Raw genomic sequence first — 27,841 nt, forward strand, 5'->3', positions numbered from 1 at the left:
GCGATTCAAATGCACCAAAAATATATGAAGTTGCTGCATTACTTTTCTAACTGTCCTTATTAGATATAGAAAAAATTACGAGCAATTTTAGTGACTAAAGTAGTGAAAGGCGAAAGCCTGAGTACCGCATTCTGCTACGCAACTAGCAGTAATTAGTAATTAAATAATTATTTAATGATGCACTAATAATTAATCAAACATTAAGTAGGCATTTTAAATTCTCTCTTACTTAATTATTACTCAACAATTAGTAATAATCGCATAAATAATTAGTCGTTAGTTAGTTATTGCGCGTTGATTGGCATATGGCCATATAAGGCATACGTTCGCACATACTGTGGTGGTGCTCTGTGATTGGTCGAGGCCTCTATGACGTCATCCCGACTCGGCCAATCAGAGCCGCCACAAAAGCGGGACACATTTTGAACCATTAAAGGCTTTCGCCATAAAATTACGAGGTCACTTAAGCTCCACCGTTAAGAGTATATGACAGACGGAATTAGATGTTTGTTCACTCTTTCCAATTTTGAAATTCTTTCATATTTTTTCACTTATAGCCTGCCAGGTGACAATGTCACCAGGAAACTCGGTCGCCGCTTCTTGAAACGATGCGTCCCAGTGCTCGTTCAACGGAACGAGGATTCAATGCCTGCTTTGGAGGCGTTGGCTATTTGCGCTCGATGAAACGTCGGAGGACTCCACCTTCTTAAAGCTATGACGCAATTCGTTTCATATACGCACGTTGTTTTAAAGACTTTAAATTTTTGAATTTATATATTTTTAGCTTCTTTTTCTATTTTTAGACCACTGATGCTTAGCATCAGCAAACATTGGCTTTCCATTCAGAGCATTTTCACACCGCTGATCGACCACCAAGATTTATTTCAATAAGGATGTTTTCATCGTACTGAATATTCTCCCGCGAAAGGTGCATATACCAACATCAACGTGCAAATAACTAAACTGGGGAAGTGAAAAATAGACAAGCGTGCAGTCATACTGGATACAGCTGACATTAGGATTAACAAAACGGATTCGATCAGCACGCATGTCAACGCTTCCTCACGCCATCACACGCACGACATTCGAAGTCATGGTTCCAGGTGAAACGGAAATGGCATCAGAAGAATGAAGATAAAGAAATAATTAGAGTATTGCCACGTTGGCGTATGAAGGGTGGACGAAATTAGATTCTTTTAATCTAGCCTTGATCAAAACACCGCCGAGGCTGGAATAAGTATTTCTGGTTCAGTGGCGTCGCTAGGGTCACCTGCTCCTACGCGCCTCTCGCCCCTCCCTCCCCCCAAATTGGCGAGGGTGACAGTAGGAGCACAGTTCTCTATTATATTCGCTGAGGTGAGAGGCACTTAGGGGCACAATTACTACGGCTCCTCTACATTTCGCAGTGCTGCAGATATCTTGTAAGACGAAGTATATAGAGATAGGCCAAGAGGGAGACACGCGAGGTGCTATCAGCCGCCACCGCCGCTAGAGGTAAAGGTGGGGATGGGTCGGTCGCTGATGTTCGAACGATCAGGATACTGGGCATGTATTTACAGACTAACGAGAAGAATAGGGAAGCCTTATTAGGAACGTTTAAGGATACGGTAAACGCTACCGTGAGGCTCATCAGGAGAATCGCCAATCGTAAGGGAGGGATGCGGGAAAAGGAGTTATGTCAGCTGGTGCAGGCGTTCGTGATGAGTAAGCTAGTATATGCGACACCTTATATAAAATTGGACGCGACGGAGAAAAGCAAGATGGATGCTATGATTAGACAGGCATATAAGGGGGCCCTTGGCGGTAGGCTTTTGGAAACAAAATCAGGAAGGGACATATTGGAGATGATCAGCATTGGGCTTGAAGCTCCAGCCAGGGACATAAAAGTTAGGTGAGGCGGGAAATGCACAAAGGGTTGTGCATAAAGCCTTTTAGAAATAATATGCATCCGGTATATCAAGAAGGCGGCAGGAAGGCAAGAGCCAGAGCTTTACGAGCTAAGTATGGGAACTATCTGTCTATGTAGACGTTACATATTATAAAGACAGGGACGCATTTGCAGTTGTGGTGGTGGACGGTCGAGGACGATAGGTGACCTCTGGATCAGTCAGAACCCGCTTTTCAGAAATGGCAGAGGAGGCAGCTATAGCATTAGCTACATCTCACAAAGCTGACCTGACATTCAGCGACTCAAAACAGACATCCGAAATTTGGCGAAGGGCAGAATATTTAGTACAGCGGCACTTCTTAATAAGGCCAAGGAACAAGAGCTTATAGGAAGGTGGAAATTGCATGGGTACCGGCCCACTCTGGGAACCCTGGGAACGAAGCGGCTCACATAAATTCTCCTGGTTTCGTCAGCCGAGCCGAGGGGAGCCAGCTGTTCTGGGGAAGTCTACGAGAGATGGGCTGGTATCCTTTCACAATATCACAAATCACTATCAACTCGAGCGGAGGATTCCCAGACAAGCAATTTGGTCAAGGCACAAGAATGCGTCTGGCAAACATTACAAACTCGCTTTTCCCTCAATCCCTATATATTCAGCAAAATATACCCGGAAGAGGTTAAACCGGAGTGTAGATGGTGCCAGGAGCTGGCAACATATGACCATGTCCTTTGGTAGTGTAGAATGGTAGTGTAGAAGTCGTCGAAATTGTGGCAAAAAAGCACACAACTAACGGATAAAAGGTTGGAATAGATAACAAAATGATTAATTAACATGAAATTGGTCAATAAACGGTAACTAAGACAAAAATGTCGAATAACGTCCAAAAAGGACTGCACTCGTGATGACGTCACGTAAGCGTGGTCGCCATGTTGATTGCCTCCACTGACGTCATGGCGTATCCTAGCACAATGCGTGCCGGGGGCGGGGCCCGAGCGAAAAAAACTTATGAGTCACAATAACCTCATACAGATTTCTCATATTAAACTCATACTAAGCTCGTATAAATCTCATATAATCTCACACAAATATCATTCAGCGTATGAGAAATATATGAGGTTGTATGAGATTGGTATGAGTTTAGTATGAGAAATCTGTATGGGGTTATTGTGACTCACAGTTTTTTCGCTAGGGGGAGTAGGGGGCCTCCTACATCGGTGGAAAAATAAAGTTAACAACAACAATAGCACAAACGTGATGTAGAATGAGAACGCCACGCGACAGGAGCGACGCCGTACCATCAATCCCACACTTGAATGAACAGTGCAACGAACGCGCGCCAAAGAACGCTACGCGACAGCAGCGACTGTGTACCGCCCAATCTCCCACTTGCAGGAGAAAGTGTGACTGAATGCGCCTTTCCTTTCCTGTAAATGCTGTAATCGAATTATAATTATAAATAACACTGCGAAGAATGTGCGCCAAGAAAGAAAATTTCCGCTGTGTGGCCTGAGCCAGAATCTCCCTAGTCTAGCTGGCTCTGCCTAAGCCGTGGAGGGCTCCGGAGTAATTTCGACCACCTGGGAATCTTTAACGTGCGCTGGCATCGCACAGCACACGGACGCTTCTCCGTTTCGCCTCCATCGAAACGCAGCCGCCGGCAGTCGGGATCGACCCCGCGTACTCCGGCACAGTTATCTCTTTCCGCTTTCACTCCCACCTTCCTCCCTTCCCTTACGGCGCTGTTCAGGTAAGCCTGCCCCGCCGCACCGCCGGGGTGGTGCAGTGGTAAGACGCCCGACCACTGTGCCGCAGTTCCCGGGTTCGAACCCGACCTCGGTGGCTGCGTTTCGATGGAGGCAAAACGAAGAGGCGTCGTGTGCTGTGCGATGTCAGCGCACGTTAAAGATCCCCATGTGGTCGAAATTACTCCGTAGCCCTCCACTACGACTCCTCTTTCTCTCTTTCCACTTTCACTCCCACCTTCCTCCCTTCCCTTACGGCGCGGTTGAGGCGTCCACATAAAACAAGTGAGACAGTTACCTCGCCTTTCCCTTCCTATAAATAAATCAGTTTTAAATCAATCAGCCTACCCCGCCGGGGTGGTGCAGTGGTAAGACGCCCGACTACTCTGCCGGAGTAGCCGGGCTCGAACCCGACCTCGGCGGCTGCGTTTCGATGGAGGCGGAACGAAGAGGCGTCCATGTGCTGTGCGATGTCAGCGCACGTTAAAGATCCCCAGGTGGTCGAAATTACTCCGTAGCCCTCCACTACGGCTCCTCTTCCTCTCATTCCACTTTCACTCCCATCTTCCTCCCTTCCCTTACGGCGCGGTTGCGGTGTCCACAGAAAAACAAGTGAGACAGTTACCACGCCTTTCCCTTCCTATAAATAAATAAATCAGTTCAGGTAAGCCATACCGGACGTCTCCGAATAGATTTGAGCCAGCTGGAGCTTTAAAGATATCGATCATATTCAAGTACTGGGCCGTTTTTCGCTCTACTAGGTGCAAAAGTCGCAGCTCAACATCAATGTCAAACCATAGCAACGCTAGTATTACATATTATGTCGAGTACAATAGCACTGTATTAATTGCAGATCTTAATTAAACATGGTGAATTATTTAAGTGCTAATAAACTTTGGATTTTATGCGGCATCACCGAGTGATATGTCGTTAGATAGCATATGTCGAGTATAATTGCACCGAGGTCATTTAGATCCTAATTAACTACTGCTAATTAGAAAATTGTGAATAAATATTAAATGCATACTACAGCTACAAGTCGTATATCTTTGGATAACTTATGCCGAGTACAGCAGCCCTGCATTAACTGCACGTCTTAATTAATTACCGCTGATTTGTGGTATTATTTGTGCTTTGCGTGGATAAATTAGCCATGTTTTGCGTGGCTTTTGCGCTCTTTAGCGTTTGATTTTGGATTCTATTCGTCGAGACAATTTCAGCAATATGTGACTACTTTGTAGCATAAAGTTCAATTTTAATCCTGATTACTAATCATCAGCAGTTAGTCTCTTAGTGTATTACACTGATATTAGTTTAGTATAACTACTCGATATAAGCTACGCCACGATATATGACTTGAAAGGATAGCATACATTCCAGGTTTAGTAACAATTGACTAATTAGCGGTAATTAACGAAGATGCGCGTTTAGTCCAGTGTAAGTGTTCTCACCATAATCTATCCAACGATATATGACTTGCAGCTAATGCCCCGCCGGTGTGGTGCAGTGGTTACGGCGCTCGACTACTGTGCCCAAGGACGCGGGTCGAATCCCGGCCTCGGCGGCCGCTTTTCGATGGAGGCGAAAAGCAAGGTGCCCGTGTGCTGTGCGGTGTCAGTTCACGTTAAAGAACCCCAGGTGGTCAAATTTCCGGAGCCCTTCACTACGGCGTATCTCATAGCCTGAGTCGCTTCGGGACGTTAAACTCCACAAACCAAACCAAAGCTCGTATTGTAATGTTTATTCGCAATAACCTAATTAGCAGTATTTAAGTAGTACAAAAATTAGCCCAATGCAATTATACTCGCCCTATGCTATCTAACGACATATCACTCGGTGATGTCGCATAAAATCCAAATTTCGTTAGCAGTTAATTTGTTTACTATGTTTAATTAACACTTGTAATTAATGCAGTGCTGTTTAAATTCCGCATAAGCTACGCAACTATGTAATACTACCGTTGCTGCGGATTCACTCAAAGGTTTGACACTGAGGCAGAGCTGCGAGATTTCCACTGAGTAGACCGAAAAATGCCCCAGTACTCGGATATCGTGGATATCTTTAAAAATTCATGAGACGTCCAGTATGGCTCACCTGATAGCCTACAGCATTGTACTAGAACTTAGAACCCTTGAAGCACTTGAAACACACTGGCAACGCCTGCAAACAGCGCTCCCGAACGTTTGGCAGGTCACCGCAGGCTTTTCCACTCCAGCAGCTTTTTTTTTTTTTTTTTTTTTTTATAACCTCCTTGGGTGAGTGTATGGATGGATGAAACTTTATTTAAGCAAAGTGTAACTGCAAGCCGGCGAGGTTATCCACAGAAAACGACCGAAGACGCAGTTTGACGAACACCGGCCAGCGGGGCGCCGCAGCGCAATATGTAGGCTCCTTACCAGCGGCAGCAACCGCAGCGCCGCTGCTCGGCTGCGAACCCACTCTCGCCGCCGACGCGGCAGCAGCCATATATTTAAAAACGTTGGCAGCAGTGGCAGTCTGGTTGCCTTTGACAAAACTGATACGTACTACCTGTGAACGTGTCTGCATCGAGCAGAATCGCGTTCTTTGCTGCGCGTGGGTTCTTGTTCCCGCCCCTATGTGAGACACAAGGATGGCGAAATAAATTCGAAACTCTCCTTCACAGCCTGCTAGAGTCCACTTCATTGGCCCATAAATACTCGTCATACAGTCATAATACTTTCTGCCCTAAACTCTTCACCAAAACTGCACAGTACAGCTATCTCTGATTTAGATTGTTTGACTCGGTCATTAACGACCTCTATACCCGTCCAGCAGAGTGGCGCAGTGGAAGCGTGCTGGGCCCATAACCCAGAGGTCCGGGATCGAAACCACGCTCTGCTACGGTTTTTTTTTTTTTCTCGGAACGTCGAAGTTCTACGAATCGATCGTAAATGGAGATAGCCGATCATAACAATTATCATTTTATAACTGTAATGTACTGCTTAAGCACTGTACACAGGTTAACACAAACACAATTGTGTATTTATTTGTTACGAATGATCAATACCGTTTCTTACGTTAAAATGTTTCATTTCATTTACCTATGTTCGAAATTTTTGCGCTACTTTTCAGACATTTAACTAAATACTAACGCTATCAAACATTTCTCAAATGATCAAACTAGAAAAATACCATTTTTGAGGTTAGATATATATATTGCCGCATAGAAGACGACGCCAAAGATGATGACTGGGCCCCACAAGCGCGAGCCTGGAAGAGAAGGAAGTTGGAGCGCAAGACTCGTCCAGGTTGATTTATTAAACCCGTCCTATCTTTGGGTCCTCCTTGGCGTTCAATCGAGACGTGACACTGGTGGAGGTGCTGGGTATAAACCGAACGGAAGGACCTTAAACTCGTACAGTCCATCGGGAGTGACGAATGCTGTCTTCTCCCGATCTCTCTCGTCTACTTCTATCTGCCAATATCCACTTTTCAAGTCCATTGATGAGAAGTAACGTGCATTTCGTAGGCGATCAAGGGAATCGTCGATGCGAGGAAGAGGGTACACGTCTTTTTTAGTTACTTGGTTGAGCTTGCGGTAATCTATGCAAAATCGTAAGCTGCCGTCCTTCTTTTTAACAAGTACCACGGGGGAAGCCCAGGGGCTCTGTGACGGCTGGATAACGTCGTCTCTAAGCATTTCGGCCACCTGGCGCTGAATGGCTGCACGTTCTTTCGGAGCTACACGGTAAGGATTTTGTCGAATCGGGCGAATCGAGTCATCCGTGATGATTCGATGTTTTGTCAAAGGCGTTTGGCCGATCCGCGATTCGGAAGCAAAGCAGTCTCGAAATTGATCTATGAGATCCAAAAGACGGTCCCGTTCTGAAGAAGACAAATTTTTACTCACATCGACGATGGTTACGGGCGTCTTGCACATTGATCCTTCCTGTTGCAGTGAGAAGCAGTGCTGCGCCTTTGGGACGCTGTCGAAAAAGGCCACAGTTGTGCCTTTCGGAATTTGCTGACGCTCGTCGCTGAAGTTTGTCAGCAGCACTTCGGTCTGTCCATTGGTCAAGTTGACTAGCCCTCGAGCTATAGATACACCTCGGCTTAGTACCAGGGCGACTGCCCTTTCGGCGATACCATCGCCGGTATGCGCCATGTCGCACTTCACTTCAACAAGAGAGCATGATCGCGGAGGTAATGTCACTGTCTCATTGGCGACACGCAAGGGCATCAGTGGTACTTCCGCACAACCAAGGTCTTCATGATTGATGGTGAAGGCAACGACGCTGTCACGAATGCTGATTACAGCCCCATGAAGACGCAGAAAGTCCATGCCCAAGATGAGATCTTTGCAACAGTCAGGGAGAATAACGAAGCTGCCAACAAACACCGCGTTTCCTATTCCTATCCGGGCAGTGCACTTCCCTGTCGGTGCCAGTAGCTGGCCTCCAGCACTTCTTATTACTGGCCCAGTCCATTCGGTTTTTACTTTGCGCAGCGTGTCAGCCAGTTTCTGGCTAATAATTGAAAAATCCGCCCCGGTATCCACCAGAGCATGTACCTCCAGCCCATCAATGGAAACGGCGAGGTCAGCGCTAACAACGTTATCTGGGTTGCTCGTCTCTTTCGGCATTTTCGGCGGAAGTGCGGCAAGGTCAGCGGTATCAGCTTCGTCGTCGGGGCTGCTCATCTGATGCGGCATTTTCGGTGGTAATGTAGGCGGCATTTTCGGCGGTAGTGCGGCAATGTCAATACTAACGGCAGCGTCAGAAGCACGGGCTGTCGGCTGTTGCGGCGGTGGTGAGGGTTTTGACACTTTTAGACTGTGTGCAACCTCCCCTCGTGAGGTTGCGGCTGTTAGTTTCCCCGGTGAGGGCTAGGGGACCGCCGTCCGCCAACGTCAGCATTGCCACGACGCATCGGCGGAGAATAACGCTGTGGCGATGGGGAGGAGCGGCGGCGGAAGCCCGGGGATTCGGTTTCCCTGCTGACCGGAAGGCCATCGTCGGTTTGGGCAGTGTCAGCGTCGAAGCGGCGGCGAGCAGAAGCAGACGGAAAGGCCTGCCCCTCTTCGCGGTAACGGCAGTACCGATATACGTGGCCAGGTTGTCCGCAGTAGAAACAGAGTGGCCGGCTGTCATAACTGCGCCACCTGTCCGTTCGGCGTAGTTGAGAGCACCTGGAAGGCGCCCACTGAGGCCCCTCAGCACCAGCAACATTTCAGAGGTTGATGGATACTGTGCTCTCGGGACTTAAGTGGCAAACATGCCTGGTGTATCTTGACGACGTGATTGTGTTTTCGGCCACATTTGAAGAGCATCTACGCCGTCTGCTAGCTGTATTTCAGGCCATACGATCTGCGGGCCTCACACTAAAACCCGAGAAGTGCCACTTCGGGTACGAGGAGCTGCAATTCTTAGGTCACGTCGTTAGCCAAGAAGGTGTCCGGCCTGATCCTGAAAAGCTCTCCGCAGTCGCCAAGTTCCCGACACCTACGGACAAAAAGACATTGCGGCGTTTCCTGGGTCTTTGCGCCTATTACCGCCGGTTTATTGCTGGTTTCTCACGAATTGCCTGGCCATTAACTTCGCTGACGCGTGACAATGCTGTCTTTCACTGGGGTGAAGAACAGGAACAAGCGTTTAATGAGCTGCGGAGACGTTTACAGACACCACCTGTCCTGGCGCACTTTGATGACGACGCCCCTACACTGCTTCATACGGATGCCAGCAACGTGGGCTTAGGTGCTGTGCTGGTGCAGCGCCAGGGTGGTGTAGAAAAAGTAATTGCTTACGCCAGCAGGACCCTATCTAAAGCAGAAGCGAACTACTCGGCAACCGAAAAAGAATGCCTTGCAGTGGTATGGGCGGTTATGAAGTTCCGCCCTTATTTGTACGCTCGCCCCTTTCAAGTCGTTAGCGACCATCACTCGCTCTGTTGGCTGACGAATCTAAAGGACCCTTCAGGGAGACTCGCGCGTTGGAGCCTTCGATTACAAGAATTCGACATGGCAGTTATTTACAAATCTGGGAAAAAGCACGCGGATGCTGACTGCCTTTCGCGAGCGCCGGTCGAACCTTTCACTATGACCGATGAAGACACTGCATTTTTAGGTGTCATAGATGACGCAACGCTTTCCCAACAGCAGCGAGAAGACCAGGAATTGCTCCCTCTTATTGATTTCTTGGAAAAACGAACTACCGTTGTGCCTAAGATTTTCACCCGAGTAATCTCTTCATTCTTTATTCGCAACAACGTGCTTTACAAGAAGAACTTCCGCCCTGGGGGAAACAGTCATCTACTCGTCGTCCCATCTGTTCTCCGCAGTGAAGTTCTGCAAGCGTGTCACGACGAGCCAACCGCCGGTCACCTAGGCTACACCCGCACGTTGGCTAGAGTCCAGCACGGATACTACTGGCCAAAACTGCCTGCGACAGTGAAACACTATGTACGTACGTGCATAGACTGCCAGCGCCGTAAGTCACCCCCTGTAAAACCAGCTGGCCTACTCCATCCTCTTCAAGTGCCAACAACACCTTTTAAGCAAATCGGCATGGACCTCCTGGGACCATTTCCGACGTCGACAGCCGGAAATAAATGGATAATTGTCGCCACCGATTATCTAACCCGCTACGCGGAGACCAAGGCTCTGCCAAGGGGTACCGCCGCCGAAGCAGCTCGGTTCTTCGTGGAGAACATTGTCCTGAGGCATGGCGCTCCGGCGCTCATTATAACTGACCGAGGAACTGCATTTACGGCCGAACTTTTGGAGACCGTTCTCCGCCTCAGTGGTACCAGTCACCGTAAAACTACAGCCTATCACCCCCAAACCAATGGGTTGACGGAACGCCTCAATAAAACCATTGCAGACATGCTTTGCATGTACGTTGACGTGAACCACAAGAATTGGGACGAAATTCTTCCCTACGTCACGTTCGCCTACAATACGGCACGCCAAGACACCACTCGTATGACACCATTCAGCCTCCTTCACGGGCGACCAGTAACAACTATGCTGGATGCAATGTTGCTCCCGAATGCCGACACTGACGATCTCGATCAGGACGCCGAGGAATTCGCTCAGCGTGCAGAGGAAGCCCGCCAACTAGCGCGTGTGCGGATCAAGAATCAGCAAGAGCATGATGCACGACGCTACAATCATAGACGCCGACATGTCATGTACGAACCTGGCGACAAAGTGTGGGTCTGGACGCCTATTCGCCGCCGTGGACTCTCCGAAAAACTATTGCGGCGATATTTCGGGCCATATGTTGTTCAGCGACGTTTAACCGACGTCACTTATGAGGTGGTGCCAGACGGGGTGTCGACCTCGAAGCGACGCCAGCAACAAGCCGACGTCGTCCACGTTGTACGCATGAAGCCGTACAACTCGGACTGACCTTGACCCCCTACTCCCTTTTGTGCTCATCGGGACGATGCTTCCTGAGGAGGGGGGCAAATGCCGCATAGAAGACGACGCCAAAGATGATGACTGGGCCCCACAAGCGCGAGCCTGGAAGAGAAGGAAGTTGGAGCGCAAGACTCGTCCAGGTTGATTTATTAAACCCGTCCTATCTTTGGGTCCTCCTTGGCGTTCAATCGAGACGTGACAATATGTAATGTATGTATGTAAATGGAAACAAGCATACGTAAGTACAGGAATGCAATAAAAAAAAAGGGGGGGGGGAGCTTAGCTTCGCTTTAAGAATAGACGCAATAGCGCCTTTTCTACACCGCAAATGCTAATCTGGAGGGTCAGGGCCTAGAAAAATCAATTTACCGCTAAATTATACTGTGGCTCTGATTGGCTGAGCTGTTTAAGTCACAACCACGTGGCTCCACGCAGGTAATTCAGATACCAACTAAGTCCGGCATAGCTTAGCCTCTACCATGAGATGACCTGACCATCCACTTTGATTTGATCTACAAAACTGGTGTAGCATATATGTTGTACCTAGAAATTGATTGGTATGACTAGTACGTGGTGTACTACATTATAAAAATTATGACATCGTAAGGTCATGACTATGATCTATGAATTGCAATTGGTATTGTAACTAGAAATTTGTGACGTCATTAAAAATCATTGTTACGGAGAAGTGTTCAGGAAAGCCAGGAAAAGGAAATAATGAGAGGAGTTCGAGGGGTGCGTGTTCCGCTGGACCTTGTCTAAGGTGGTACCTGTGCTACTGTCCCTCTGGCTGTGTGAACTTGGCCTGTCGAACCTGGCAGAAGGTCTTCTTGGTCTCGTTACGGCCGTGACGTTGCGGTGGAGGTGCTGGGTGAAGATCCTATAGGCACTACATTCAGCGCAACTAGAACTGGAGCACCATACGAGTCGTCGCCTTGCTGGTCTTGAACCATTGACCAGTGTTATGCAACCTGCCGATGACCCGCCAGCGGCTCGCGGTGACGCTGCAATCCAGACTAGAGACCGGCCTGCGGGCGAAGGGACCGGCTCCTCGCAACACTATCGGGAGCCCCGGACTTTCGCAGGAACGGCGGGCGAGGACGTTGAGTTCATCACCCTCTACCAACGGGTGAGCTGCTACAACTAATGGGACGCCGCTGCTCAGCTTGCAAACGCGTTTTTTTTTTTTCTGACAAATACCGCGTTAGTCTGTTTCGAAAACCACGGGGACTCTCTGACAATCTGAGGGCATTTTGTTACCCAATTACGCCTGTGCTTTGGTGACTGCAAGGTACGGACACACTGGCGGGAAAACGCGCGCGGCGCGCCGCCAGCGGCAGGACGCCCGCGCGGCAGAGAGGCCACATCAGTTTCGCGCGGCGGTCGCCGCGGAGGTCACGTGACAACGCTGATCTCGCCTTGTGTCTGACTGCGTGAGCTGATCTGCGATTCTTTTTTCGGCCGCAGACCGCATTCCAGCTTCTCGTTGTCCCTCGTCATCTACCGCGACGATCGTGTTTGCTCCGCAGCACACCGCTCGAGCATTCTAAATAAGTTTACTGCCCTGTTCACATCTTCCCCGACGTCAATGATCAGCGGGCGCTCACGTATGAAAACAACTCGCCTGCGAGATCGAATGCTTTGCCGACGATCGCTCATCGGTTGATTTTCGCGTAAAATGGGAATAACCAAACAGTCTCAAGAAAGTGTTTCATTATTCTCTCACTGAGGCTAAGTTTTCAAAACGGAGGCACAAAAGGAGAATGCTCGCTTCGTCGTTGATGGCATGGAGCGCTTGATCGTGGTCTCGCCGCCTCAGCCGCGGGAAGTTAACTTCGGTAGTAGGCACGAGATGGCGACACTGACGCGTACGTCGCTGAGCCGGACGTCTCTCATTGGCTCTTCCCATTCGCGGCACGCGGCAAGCCGTCGAAAATGGCTCCTCGACCCATTCGGCGCGCGGCAGGTCTACCCGCCGCCGCTGCAGGTTTTGCGGCAAGCTGCTTGCCGCCGGCGGCATGCCGCGCGCGTCTTCCCGCTAGTGTGTCCCTACCCTTACGCGGAAAAAACGCGCTGAACACCTGCTCGTACACAGGCATCAGCTGCTGAAAGAAACGCGCACTCCTCGAACCCCTCTTCTTTCTTCATTTTCCTGGCTAATCTGAACACCACTTCTCCATAGTCACTATAAGTGTGACTTGAAAATTGGGTTATGTCGCAGCTAGAAAGTGGTGGCATCGTAAAAGTCACGTGATCAAGGTTGCATGGAAAAGTGATGCAGTATGTCATAACCAGAAAATGACTGTCATCAAAAAACTAGTTATTGATGACGGAATAAGCCATATGACTAAGTATGACTTGCAAAGTGCAGTATGTTGTAACTAGACATTAATGGCATCATCAAGTAATATGGCCAAGATGACTTGCAGAGTGACACAGAATGTTGTAACCAGAAACTGATGGCGTCATCAAGTCAAATGACTAAGTATGACTTCCAAGTGGTTTACTAGTTGTCATAACTCGAAAGTGATGACGCCATTAAAGACACGTGATCAAGGTGTCTTGCAGAAGTGGTGTGGTATGTCTCAATTATGCATGTAGTATGTCATAATTACGTGTGCCACGTGCTACGCCTAAATTAGGGCTTTGCATGAACATTGTCTGCAACCCAGGTTGTGCATCAATTATCCTAAATACATACACTTGTTATACGTACCGGTGCGGACAAAAGTAAACGGAGCACACTATTTTCGGTAAAGAGTTTTTACACGTCGCATATTTGAAACCTGCAGCCATGGAATGTGCTGTCTCGTAGTGGACGCCAGTGAGGTTTGACTCAAGTAAATATTATTTTATTCCCGTCAATAAACAAGGCATGAATTCAATTTGAATGGAAAAGCATGCTCCGTTTACTTACGTCCGCACCTGTACGTTGTCGCGACGCCGGACGCACAGGACCGGAGCCGAGGGTAGCGTTGACCGACGAGGCGTCGAGGAACCGCGGAGACGTGGAGCTTTCATTAGAGCTGAGTACAAGTAGTTTATTTACATGTGTACACTTTGGAGATTTCAGAAGGAAGCCCTCTCCCAATGTTGGACACCAGGTTTTCTTCTCTTAGGTCTCCCTAGGTCCCTAGGCAGGGAATTAGTTCATCTTCGGCACGGGCCAATCGCAAAGCGCTAGGTGACAGTTTGCGCACTGCATCACTGAGCCCCGCCCCGTACATTCTTGCACGTGTGCCACTAAACTTTAACAAACACGTCGCCAGTTCACAATTGACCCCCCATCGTTCTATTCTCACGGCTTGCCTCTGTTTTTGTCCGTTTGGTCCGGCGCCTTGTGGGTCTCCCCCTCAGCGGCAAACACTTCAGCCAGCAGGCCAGAGCTCGCGCGAAGCCGACGATGGCTTCTCCCTCCGCTTTTTTCCAATGTCGAGTACCGTAACCCGACACCGCGCGGCTCCGACGACGGTCGCTTGCTCCGCCGCCGCCCCTCTGTAGGTCACTAACAGGCCAGGCTCTTCTTGAGAAGTCAGGCCGTTTCTTCCCAAAGCGACCAAATCGGCGCTTCGAAATGGCCATGGGTGAGGACAGCGGCTGTTGAAGCGTGCGTGCAGACCGGGTGGGCATCTGCAGACGAAGCTTGCTGAGATGCCCATGGAGCGAACGCAGACACACCGACGCCTTCTGAGCAATAAATTAGCTCGGACACAACAACGTGTCACTTGCAAGTCGACAGACCGTGGACAGTTTGCGCTAGTCGCAATTCACTCTCCTCTAAAACGGCCGCGCCGGCCGTCGACACCCGCACGCATGTCCAACACTTGGCCTAGCACGCTTGCCTAAAAATTAAACGCTTTCACAGATTTGTACGTCATTATTCCTTCCCCTGCCGCAAACCTTAAGCCGCACGTCACAGGGGACGGCCCCGATATCGGTGAATTCAACGTGATGCCTGTCTTATATATAAATACGCTGCACACCACAGCGAAGTTACCGCAGTCCCGTGCAGGTGTTTTCATAAAGTCCAACCTTTAATCCTGTTCATTGTTTTTCTTATTCCACGCAGTCCACGGGTGTATCCATTCACTTGCACGGTTTTCTGTGTCACACGATAAGACGTGAAAGACGCACTCCATGGATCGCACGCTACCACGTCAAGTACCTGAGCCGAACATGCGAAGCATCCGCAGAGTTCCGTTAGGGTCCCTAATATATGACTCTACATAGTTCCGTAGACCGATCCTTCTGCATGTTCTCCTGAGCTTCCTAGACTCTTTAGGGGGCGGGGCGCGTCTTTCTCTCCCTCTTCTTTTTCTTTCTTCTCTACTTTCTCTCTTCTGTCCACACGAGGCAGCGGAGGTGGCTCAACTACAGAGCCAGTAACAGGCACGTGCATTTTCTTTTCCTTCTTCCTACAGCCACAACAACCTAGACTCTTTAAGATCTCGAAGGCAATGTATGTACATATATATATATATATATATATATATATATATATATATATCTATCGGCTCGAAGGCAATGTATATATATACATAGGATGCGAGAACATTTGCGAGGCCGCTTTAAAAAACTATAGAGCGAAGGGTACGCTTCATTTAAAGAAACATTTTATTGGACTCGACGTTTCGACCAGAAGCTGGCCTTCATCAGGAGTGCTCCTGATGAAGGCCAGCTTCTGGTCGAAACGTCAAGTCCAATAAATGTTTCTTTAAATGAAGCGTACCCTTCGCTCTCTCTCTCTCTCTCTCTCTCTCTATATATATATATATATATATATATATATATATATATATATATATATATATATATATATATATATATATATATACTGAAACACCACACCACCATTTTATGCTTGCCGGTATATATTGTGCGATGATGTACACAGCTTCCAATTATACACACCGGTCGTCGGCTAGCTGCTGGTTGCATGAGTGAAGCGCAAACTACATTTGAGCACATTTAACATATATGTAAGACAATATTTAGAAACGCTCCTCACATTTCAATTCAAACGTCTCAAGCGCTTACGACAGAGGATATATATAGGTGTAGCCGCCGTGCTGAACTGGATGGCGGTTAAAGCACAGGGATCAGCGCTTGTAAACAAGTTCGACGCATGAATTTTACTTGCGACATCGGCTGGTGAGGGCGACCCGAATATTTCGTATCTTGGGTTGTTCTAGCTCGTAAAAGCTTCGCTTTCACTTACATTGATCTCTTTTTGAATTGCACATCGTGCTGTGCGGATATGCATGAGCTTACTATATAGCAAGATTACTTCGACCATCGCCCCGCCGCAGTGGTGCAGCGGTTAGAGTGCTCCTGTGCACAAAGATGCGGGATCGAAACCCGGCCGCGGCAGCCGCTTTTCGATGAAGGCGAAAAGCAAGGTGCCCGTGTGCTGTGTGATGTTAGTGTACGATAGAAGTCGAAATTTTCGGAGCGCTCCACTACGGCTTCCCTGTTAGCTTGAGTGTTTTTGGGCACGTTAAACCCTATAAGCCAAACCAGTTGCATCAAAATGACGTCATTGCAGTGCAGCTACGGGCAACAGAGTACGGCTTGCGGCATGGAAATTCACCAGGCCTATGACTACAGACCATATCACCTCCACATTGACGAAAATTAGCTGCACACATATTTAATGTTCTGTTTAATACACATATTTAATGTATTTAAGCTCTGTTAGTGCTTCAAGGAACTAGGGATGAAGAGTATTGCGCTGGCCGCTGCGTAAAACCACTATGGCAACCTATGTTAGATTGTTGTAATGGTTTATGAGCGACCAGCATAGTACTCCACATACCAGTAGTTCCTTGAAGCAATGAGCTCTAACATATGTTAAGTTCACTGTAGTGAGTTTAGGTAGCGACCAGCGCGATACTCCATATCCCAGTAGTTGCACTAACAGCTGCGATATGTAGGTGACGTTCTGATGCAGCAGATGGTATGTCCGCATAAAATAGTCGTGCGAGCTAATGGGATAACACAATGTAAGACAGCACCACAGAAAAATTCCGGGACGACAAGCGGCAGCAGACGAGCACCTTAGCTGAGCACTTCTTGAAGAGCACACCATTCCGTTTCCGGCTTCTCTCCACGGGGCCACCTTGCATGTCATGCATGACATCATGCGCCATTCAGCGAATTTGGGGTGATGCCGTAATCGATCCTCGTCACAGGTGCTTGGCTCGGCGTTGAGACAGTGCGCTTACTACGTGACTTCACGCAAACCACGTAACCATATATCATAAAAAAAAATAAAAATTAAAAAATACTGCGACATTGTGCCAACTGATGGCGCCATCGATCAATTCGCCAAATCAATTACTCGATCGATCAATTCCGACAAATGAAGCAATAATGCTTTATGGTGTTTCCTTAGCAATAGCACTCGCTATGAATGTTCGGCAGCGCCGAACGGCTTAAAATGTTTTGCTGAACAAACTCCTTCGGGACGGTGCGCCCCGAGTGATCAGTAGTTGGCCGGCAGTTTACTGCCGACGTTGTGGAAGAACTGCTCCGGCTCTGTGGCACATAATACCGCTATTCTATTTCCTACCATCAACAGACAAATAGCCTGACAAAGCGCCTCAACAGGACGCTCACCATCATGATTGCGATGTGTGTAACCTCCGATCGGAAGAACTGGGGCGCCGTCCTGCGGTCGGTGACGTATACGTATGCGGTATGTGACGTATACGGGGTTATGGGGCCCTGTTATTATTTTTTTTAACCAGGCCCTCATCACAATAATCCGGCCTTGCCCGCCATGGAGGAAGGAGCGCTTTCCTTCCTCCATGCCAGTCCGGACTTCAAGCTACTTTTTCCATAGTCCCCTTTCTTCATTTTAGAAGAGAAATAATGATTGATTGATTCATTGATGCCCCCCTCCCCCCTTCATGCTAACCCTTAACCTCTCTCTGCGCGCGCGCACTGCTTTTAAGGGCTATCGCGGTTTTATGGTGGTTGTGTTTGGTGCCTATATAACTAACCCTTCTAGGAAATTAAAAAAAAAAAAAGCGCTCGTGTAGTAACTTGTTTCTTCCACTTCGTCTCGGTATCACTCTGCTTGAAGAAGAGTCCAAGGTGGTTATAAAAAAAAAAAGCTGCTGGAGTGGAAGTCAATGGGCTGGGAGCAGCCTACGGCGGCCATCTTGAGGGGGGCAAGAAGTAGCCTGCCAAGCGCTTGCGAGCTCTGTTCGCCAGCGTTGTCAGTGTGTTTCAAGCGCTTAAATGACTTTTAGGTTCTGATGCAATGTTGTAGGCTATCGGGTAAGCCATACCGGACGTCTCCGAATCTATATGAGCCACCTGGATTCTTAAAGATATCGATGATATCCGAGTACTGGGGCGTTTTTCACTCTATGCAGTGCAAAAGTCGCATCACATCAATGTCAAACCTTGGAATGAAGCCATAGACACGCTAGTATTACATATTTTATGTCGAGTATAATAGCACTGTAATAATTGCAAATTTTTCTTAAACATAGTGAATTAACTGATAATGAACTTTGCATTTTGAATTATGCGACATCATCTACTGATATGTCGTTAGATAGCATATGTGCTGGGATAATTTTAGACCCTAATTAATTACTGCTGATTAGACAATTGTGAAGAAATAATAAAGTACATCGTATATCAATGGATAGCTTATGCAGAGTGCAACAGCCCTGCATTACCTGCACGTCTTAATTACCGCTAATTTGCAGTATTACCTGTGCTTTGCATGGATAAATTAGCTGTTTTGCGTGTTTTTTTTTTTTGCGTTGTATAGCGTTTGATTGTGGATTTTATTCGTCGAGACGATTTCAGCAATATGCGACTACTTGGTAGCGTAAAGTTAAATTTTAATCATTACTAATCATCAGCATTGCAATGATATTGGTTTAGTACAACTGCACTCGATATAAGCTACGCTACGATATATTTCTTGAAAGGATACCAACATTTCAAGTTTAATCACAACTGACTAATTAGCGGTAATTAAGACATGCAGTTAGTCCAGTGTAATTGTAGTCGGCATAAGCTATTCAACAATATATGAATCGCAACTGGTCTTACTAGTTTATGGAACTGGTAAGTTGGTTCCCATTGAGTTCCTATACTAAGTTCCCATTGGAACCAATGGGAACTCAGTTGGAACCAACTGGTACCAGCTGGGAATTTTTTCATAAACCAGAAGTTGCGATTTTCACCAGGAAGCTAAAACATGTATTTTAATGTTTATTACAGTTATCTAATTAGCAGTAATTAATTAGGACCTAAATTAGCCCAGTGCAATGATACTCGACATATGGTATCTAACGACATATGACTCGATAATGTCGCATATAATATCCAAAGTTCATTAGCATTTTAATTTACCATGTTTGATTAAGACTTGCAATTATTGCAGAGATGCTCCGCATAAGCTACGTATGCAACTATAATACTAGCGTGCTACGTACGGAATCACTCAAAGGCTTAACATTGACAGAGCTGCGACTTTTGCACTGCAGTAGAAAAGCGAAAACGCCCCAGTACTAGGATATCGTCGATATCTTTAAAAAGGTCGTTCAAATCGATTCGGAAACGTCCAGTAAGGCTCACCTGATTGCCCACAGCACTGCATCAAAACTTAAAAATCCTTTAAGCGCTTGAAACACTCCCAAGCGCTTGGCAGGACACCGCAGGCTTCGCCCCAGCCCACTCCAGCAGTTTTTTTTATAACCGGCGAGTTTATCCAGGGAAAAGAGCGCAGACGCAGTTTGACTGTTTGACTATGGTCCCTGGAAAGTCTTTCTAGGGACCATAGTTTGACGAGTATCGGCCAGTGGGAGCAACCGCAACGCCGCCGCTCGACTGAGAGCCCACTCTCGCCGCCAACGCGGAGCCATATATATAAAAACGTTGGCAGCAGCGGCAGTCTGGTTGCTTTTGACAAAAATGACACGTACTACCTGTGAGCGAGTCTGTGTCGAGGAGAATCGCGTTCTTTGCTGCGCGTCGGTTCTTGCTTCAGTTTTTTCAATTCAATGACCCTATGTAATACCCCAGTCACACGGTCAATTTCAAAGGCGATTGAGTTAATTGCCTTCGAGATTTTCAATCGCGATCGAACTCGAAGGAGTTGTGCCGCTACTACACGGCAAAACTCGAAGGCTATTGAAATAGTTCTGGTGTTTGGCTCTAAACTTTTATGGCGCCACTATCGTTGCTTTCGGTTTTGCTTAGAGAACTAAAATCTCCCTATAAATGCAAAATAAAATGTAACTGTTTCCTTTTTTTAGTAACTGCAGGTGTTTAGTTGTTATTCAAGGACAATTTTTTTTAACGCGTTGACGTTCATACGACTGTGCTTTTTATTGTGTTTGTTTTTCTCGGCGGCGCATGCTACAGTAGTAGAGCTTACATAAATAATACGCCTAAAAAAGCGATGCTATTTTAAAATTATTAGGGGTATTAATATTTTACCGCGTAAATTAAAGATATAAAATAATAACGCTTGTTCACGTTTTTGTATCGTAAACGAGCTGTGCACGTGTGTGCGTGACGCTCCTCGGGTCAACGCTAGCAAACTTGCGCGATGTTCGAAGGCCTTCAAGAGCTCGATAGAGTGCTGAGCTGTTCCGTTGACTCGATAGACTATCGACTCAATGGCCACTGAAAACGTCCGTGTGGCAGCTTTCGAAGGCCTTCGAGTCGATAGGAAGTCGGTACGAGGGCCTTCGAAATGCCCGTGTGGCAGCAGTATAAAACACCAGGATGTCGAAATAAATTCGGAGCGCTCCTTTACAGCCTGCTGGAGTCCACTCCACTGACTTCTCAGGAAAGCCATCCTTTAATACAGATTGCTTGACTCGATCATTAATGACCCCCGGGCCGTCCAGCAGAGTGGCGCAGTGGGCGGTAGCGGCGCGGGCAGCGTTTCACGATGCTCTCCGCTACAAAGGTTCAATCGGCCTCAGGCCGAGGTACTGCTCAGGTTAATGCCAGCAGTAATGATTACCGTGTTGTCCTTCCCCGTTTCCCAACTGGTAAGCTTGTCGTCGATTCTGTTTTTCTGCATGCTGACCTCGCCGGTCGCCCCTACCGTGCCCATGACTTCAGAGACGCCCTTCGGAACGTGGTGGATTTGGAAAAAATAAGCTCTATCGGACAATTTCAAATGTCGCATGTCTGGATGGTTACATGTAAATCGGCGCACTCTAAAGCAAAACTAGTCTCATGTGAAGATTTATTAGTTAAGAACCGTCGCTGTGTTGTTGTGGATCCAGAACCGAAGGAGATAAAGGCGAAACTTCTCTGGCTGCCTGAACGCTTGGATGACTCCTTAATTTGTGAAGCTCTACAAGCTTATGGCAAAGTCACCTCGATTTCGAGGGAAAACTGGAAAGTTGCCGATATGGAACAGATGAAGACGCTCAGCCGAGATGTGACTTTGACTCTTGCCGATGGGGTTAGCGTTGGTGACGTTCCACATCAGCTAACTGTGTGTGGAGTGCAGAGCCTCGTTTTGATACCTGGCCGACCACCTCTCTGTCTCCGCTGCAACCGTATAGGACACATTCGTCGGCACAGCCGTACGCCGCGTTGCGAAGATTGCCGTCGTTTCGGCCACACAGCAGAGGAGTATGTGGTTACATACGCGGACAAGCTTCGGCACCGAGTACGGCCTCCTGACGAAGCATTACGGGAGCACATCATGGACGCGTCTGAGATAATTGATGCGTCTGGCGACCTTCCTGTCAGCGTTGTGGCCGAGTCCTCAAGTGCTACTCTATACAGAATACTGAGGAACAAAATACTGCTCATGCGTCCGAGGGTAATGAGAACAACTCAGCGTCTCAGGCCTTGGACGAGATGTCGTGTCAAGCTTCGGAAAAGGAGCCAACCGCAGACGATCCACCAATCGTTCCCGAACACCCAGTGGATGTCACCGCGGATATTGTGACCCCTGTGGCCGTTGCTGTGCAACAATGTCCAGACCAGAGCCAAGTTCCTGTGGCTGACGGGCTCGCGGCTGCCGACGAGCCGGTCTTGAAACGCCGTGCATCATGTGCCTCCGAGTCCAGTGAGGAGGACGATCAAGCTGGCAACAAGCATCGTCGTCGCGGTCGAGCGTCGAAGCACAAAGGGAAGTGCCGGCGTTCGCGGTCGAGGAGGCCTGGCGGTGGTTCGGAGGCGGCTTCGCCGTCTTCCGAGAGGCAAATGGAATTGTAGACAAAACTATGTCCTGTCACCATGGCGGTCTCTGAAGAGATAGTGCTTGCAACTCTCAATGTACGGGGTCTTAGGTCTCGCCAGAGACAGATGCAACTTCGCCGACTTTTGCACAGCAGGCGTCTAGATATTGTGGCAGTCCAAGAGACGAAGATAGAGAGAGAAGAGGAAACCGAGAGGGCGTTACAGCCCTTTTTGGCAGATTTTAATGTCATTGTTGCGCATGCTGTGGGCTTGCCGGCAGGTTATTTTCTGTTTCTGCGAAAGACGCTGCCTTGTACTGGCCTTACTTATAATATCGACGCCGAGGGTCGGTTGATATGTTGCGATCTTCTACTCTTTAGGAAGCCATGGCGGATAATTAATGTTTATGCTTTTAATACTGTGACACAGCGCATAAGTTTTTTTGAACACATAGCCAGCTTACTTGACTGTGACCGACATCTTGTGCTAATGGGTGACTTCAACTGTGTTTGCAACCCCATAGATCGTTCTAGTCCAGACGCACGCAGTGACAGGAGTGGGGAACTTTTGTTCCGTGTTACAGAAGATGCGGGACTGGTTGATACAGGGGCATCCTGCCGTGCTTTTAGATCATTCACCCACATTCAGGGGCATTCCCACGCTCGTCTAGACCGGATCTATGCATCTTGTACATTAGTTTCCCGCTGGCTTGTTTGCGAAACTATACCGGTTTCGTTTTCTGATCATAGCATGGTAGTAGCCCGGCTCGGCGGCAATGACCATTCAAAGTTTAGGCCGCAGTGGGAACTTTGTAAGTTAAACTCATCGCTGGTAAATGATCAAGAATTTATCATTCGTGTGCGCTCACAGCTCCAATCATGTTTTTCCAGAAATCTACCATTGTTCGCCGCTTGGGAAATGTTCAAGCAGGAAGTACGTGCGATAGCAATTGAACTTGGCTCAATTAAATCTTTCTACAGAAAACATCGCGAGGAGACACTTAACAAAAATTTGTGTAACCTGTATGAGCTAGAATGTGAATCCCCTGGATCATATACGGACGAAATTGCTAGTGTCAAAAGTCAGTTACAAAGGCATGATGCGGAACGATACAGGGGTGCCTTAATTCGATCTCGTGTCAAGCGTGCTTTGCACTGCGAACGGCCGACGCGGCAAGCTTTGCTTGATGAACGTCATCATGCGACTGCAAAGCTGATTCCGGGAATTATGCGCAATGGCACATTGGTTACGAGTACGAATGAGGTTACGTCCGCATTCGTGGATTATTACTCGATGTTGTTTAGTGCCACTCCTCCTGTAAGAAATTCTAACATCTCGCGTTTCACATTCCTGGTGAGCCCTTTATCAGAAGATGATTGTTCTGTAATTAGTAGCTCTTTCACGCAGCAAGAGGTAGAAGTGGCAATTGATCAATTACCTCTCTCAAAAACGCCTGGTCCTGATGGCATTTCCTCTGAATTTTACAAAGCTTTTAAAACTGTTCTTGTTCCTATCCTGCTAGATGTCTTCGCGATAAGTTTTGATCTAGAAGCGCTTCCCGAGACTTTTACAAAATGCCACACAGTCCTAATTCCAAAGAGTACTGATGAAGAAAAATTACGCTCAGTAGAAGGCTATAGACCAATTACACTGGCAAATGTGGATTACAAGATTTTCGCCAAAATTTTATCAAATCGCCTACAGTTCGCAATGTCGGTTCTCATTGGCCCTCACCAGACGTGCGGCTTGAGGGGCCGAGTCATACAAAGTAATGTACATATTGCGCGCACAGTCCTCGAATGATGCTCCTGCTCTCACGATCAGGTTGATTTACTTCAGGTCGACCTCGCAAAAGCATTTGATCGAGTTCGTCATTCTTTCCTGTTTTCTCTTCTGGAACGAGCGAACGTTGGTTCTGTAGTACTGAAGGGGGTGCAACTTTGCTATAGAAATTGTTCGACTCGCCTAATTGTAAATGGCCACCTATCAAACCCCATACCAATCAACTCTCCTGTGAAGCAAGGCTGTCCGATGTCTCCACTGCTTTTTGCTCTTTGCTTGGAACCACTTTGTCAGAGCGTTTTACATAACAGTAGTATCCATGGCTTCCCTCTCCTTGGAAATGAGGTTAAAGTGCTTGCATATGCGGATGATCTTGCGTTTTTCTGCACTGACAAACCAAGCATAGAAAAAGTTATATCCAGCATAGAAGAATTTGGCGTTGTTTCTGGTGCTCAGATGAATCACTCCAAGAGTTCCGGCCTTTAGTTTGGTTCGTGGGGCTCAACACCACCCCTATATGCAGGAATTGAATGGTCATGTGTGCCACCTAAATATCTAGGCGTTCCTCTGCATGCATTTAAGTAAAGTTCAAATTACTGGAAAGAGCGCGTTCCAGTAGTCCAGCGTTATGCTAATACATTTGTCCCCTATCGGCTTTCAATATTCGGTCGGGCTCAGGCCTGCAACATGTTTTTGGCGACAAAACTTTATTATGTGCTTCAGGTCCTCCACTGTGCTAGGCATTACATCCAGCGCTTTCACCGAATATTTGCGACGTTTATTTGGTCATCCAATTTTGAACCGATTCGACTGGATAACCTATTCAGACCTGTTTGTGCAGTGGGGCTCGGCTTAGTGCATCTGTATGTAAGGCAGTTAGTTGCCCGTTTCTTCTTTTTTCGTGATTGTTCACATCCGATTATTAGAGCATTCCTACAAGTTAATTACATGAATCTGCTTCCCGACTTAGTGGTTTCTTCAGATTTTACTGATCGCCCGCAGTTACTAGGATTTATGCAGGAAGTTTATGCTTCGGTGAGGTTTTTGACAGTACGATTCTCGAACGAGTACTTATATTCTGTTTCGCGCAAGATACTATACAAGGATTTGGTAGCAATGCTTTTTCCGCCACCACTGTATCGTTCTTTATACTTTGGCTTTAAAGGTCATGATGTGTTAGAAAGGGTGCGCAAAATGCAGATTTCTCCTTGCACGAAAACATTTTTCTTTAAATTACACACCGAAGCTCTACCTGTTAACACATGGCTCCATAGAGAAAATATTTTTGTATCTTCTGTAAACTGCCGTCTGTGTGATGTGCCCGAAACTATTGAGCACTGTTTCATTAATTGCAAAGACGCAATTATTTTTTGGGATGTGCTGCAAAGAACTCTAAAGAAAGACTTTGTTCTAAATTCGTACAGTGTGCGGTATCTTGCTGTTACACAATCTGATTACGAACCATATGACATGTTTTTCCTTATTGGACCTCATAGCTTGTGGAAGACACGCATGTCGGATCGCAACGCTGAACCTGTTGTTCCACCTACACTCCATTTTAGCAGAATGATGTTGCAACTGAAGGACACTTATGATGAAAATGACTTTCAACCTGATTGGTTTCGGCTGGTGACACGGTGCTTATTTTTGCCTGCCTTTTAAAAAGTTGTCTTCTGTTGTGCATCTCAGCAATGGCTGAATGAATTGTAAATAGTCTGTGTACATAACCCTTTTTGTATAATAAATACCATGTCAGAAAAAAAAAAGCAGAGTGGCGCAGTGGAAGCGTGCTGGGCCCATAACCCAGAGGTCCGTGGATCGAAACCACGCTCTGCTAATATTTTTTCTTTTTTTCTTTTCTCCTGGAACGTCGAAGTTTTATACGAATGGACCATAAATGGAGATTGCCGAAGTGTTGCGAGTATCACGATAAGCTACAACAATAATCTACTGCTTAGGAATTGTACACAGGTTAACACGAACACTATATAGTGCATTTATTTGTTACGAATGTTCAATACCGTTTCTTACGTAATTTTTTTCCATTTTATTTCATTATTTTTGAAATTTTTGTGGTATTTTTCAGACATTTAACTAAATTCTAAGCATACGAAAGTACAGGAATGTAATAAAAAAGGGGGAGGGGGTGGGGGGCGCTCTAGCGCGGTAGCGCCCTTAACATCGCTTTTCCGTTCCGCAAATTCATTTATATTTTCAGTGCGAAAATATTAATCCGGAGCGACGTCAGGACCCGCCTAGCCTGACCAACCTGGCACCGTCTTCTCGCTTGAAGCGGAATTCACAGGAGCGCTCAAATCCCAGCGAGGGCGACTGTTCTGACGTCACGCCTTCGAGAGGCCGCCGGGCGTCGTAGCTTACGGTTTTTCTAAAATCCCTTGATAATTTGAAAGTAGCAACACTCTCCTCCGCGCCGCGCTTTCCTCCTCGATTCTCCTCGCGCGGCGGCGGCGAGCGCTGAGCGCAACACGCTTTTTCTCCTTGGCGCCCGCCGGCCGGCCGCAGCAGTGAGTGAAGTGCGAGCTTTTTGGCCAGGTCTGCGCTCCAGGGGTGCACAAAATTTTTGAAAAATTGCGAGAAAAGCATTGAGAATGCCGAAAGTAACGTTCATGAATTGATTGGTTTCTTCTTAGAACTGGCTTGGTTTGGTTTGTGGGGTTTAACGTCCCAAAGCGACTGAGGCTATGAGAGACGCCGTAGTGGAGGACTCCGGAACTTTCGACCACCTGGGGTACTTTAACGTGCACTGACATCGCACAGCACACGGGCACCTTGCTTTTCGCCTCCATCGAAATGTTTGAATGCGGAATACTGATAAACAAAGCTTTCAGGCGACTTCTGTGCTGCAGACACTTTTTAAGTCACATGATAAGGTGTTTTATTTTGTGCACCTAATCTAGTACTGCCTCTAACTTTGTGTTTGTTTTTTTAGAGTGTGAAATCTGTCACCGCGGTAAAACTTCGGAAAACGATCCAGTTCGTGTAATATTGGCGGCTCAAACCGGTCTTCAGTGAAATGTAGCTAGAACATAGAGCGATGAGTTAATCACTCAGGCTAGGTGAAAAAAAAATCTTCTTGCATACAATTCAAATGAGTAATATGTTGCAGTGCTAAGAATTGTTACTCGCAAAATGTTGCCCTATTTTTACATCATAACTATAATCATTATTGATTGTTTAAGTTTCGTAAATACAGAAAATTGATGCAATGATTTCGGCGGATTTGACATCGATGGGAAAACGTTTCTCGCACTAAATGAATACGCGGAATCGCAGTTTTAGAGCTCAAGCTTTCAAAGCGAAGGTAACCTGCCAACGCTTAGTAGTCATGTGTGATCATGTGAACACCCCCTGCACATGGGCCGTATCCCCGATAAAACGAACGCATGCTTTTTAACCCACGCGTGCGTCGAAGCATGGCAGGACACATTCAAGAATTGAAAAAAAAAATGCCGTACGACCTAACTAGTGCAGATTGCCCACAACACCTCGGGTTTACTTGCCAAAGAGTTTTTCAGGGCCAGCATTCCTGAGTAACCGACGCAGACTACAAGTACAAGCTGGAAAGACTAGCTCCTCCACAAGCCCCAATTTTGATTTTTAGTGAAGGAGGCCAGGGATCCTAGCATAATCACGACAAATGCAATCGAGAGACTGTACTTTTCCAGTTATCACTAACAGCAAAAAGCAGATTATAGTGCCGTATATCTGACTACAGAAGTCGACAGCGTGTGAAATGATGGAGCCTTGGAGCCTCGCAGAATATTCAGCATGCTGCAGAGGACAACCTTATTTTTATGCAATGAACATGTTGCTGCCGCAAAAATATTGAGGAGCAAGCAGGAAAA

The 27,841-nt window shown here is 47.2% G+C and overlaps 1 long non-coding RNA gene and 1 other non-coding gene across 2 annotated transcripts in view; one reads left to right on the forward strand and one right to left on the reverse strand.

Moving 5' to 3' along the window:
• LOC146174426 (uncharacterized) overlaps nucleotides 1-27,841 on the reverse strand; it is a 493,807-nt gene that overhangs the window by 307,252 nt on the left and 158,714 nt on the right. The window lies entirely within an intron of this gene.
• TRNAM-CAU (transfer RNA methionine (anticodon CAU)) lies at nucleotides 25,741-25,812 on the forward strand. Its single transcript has one exon. It is a non-coding gene; the product is annotated as a tRNA-Met (tRNA).

The sequence above is a fragment of the Amblyomma maculatum genome, chromosome 11 (assembly GCF_055883805.1).
Source record: "Amblyomma maculatum isolate TAMU_Amacu chromosome 11, ASM5588380v1, whole genome shotgun sequence".
Lineage (NCBI taxonomy): Eukaryota > Metazoa > Arthropoda > Arachnida > Ixodida > Ixodidae > Amblyomma > Amblyomma maculatum.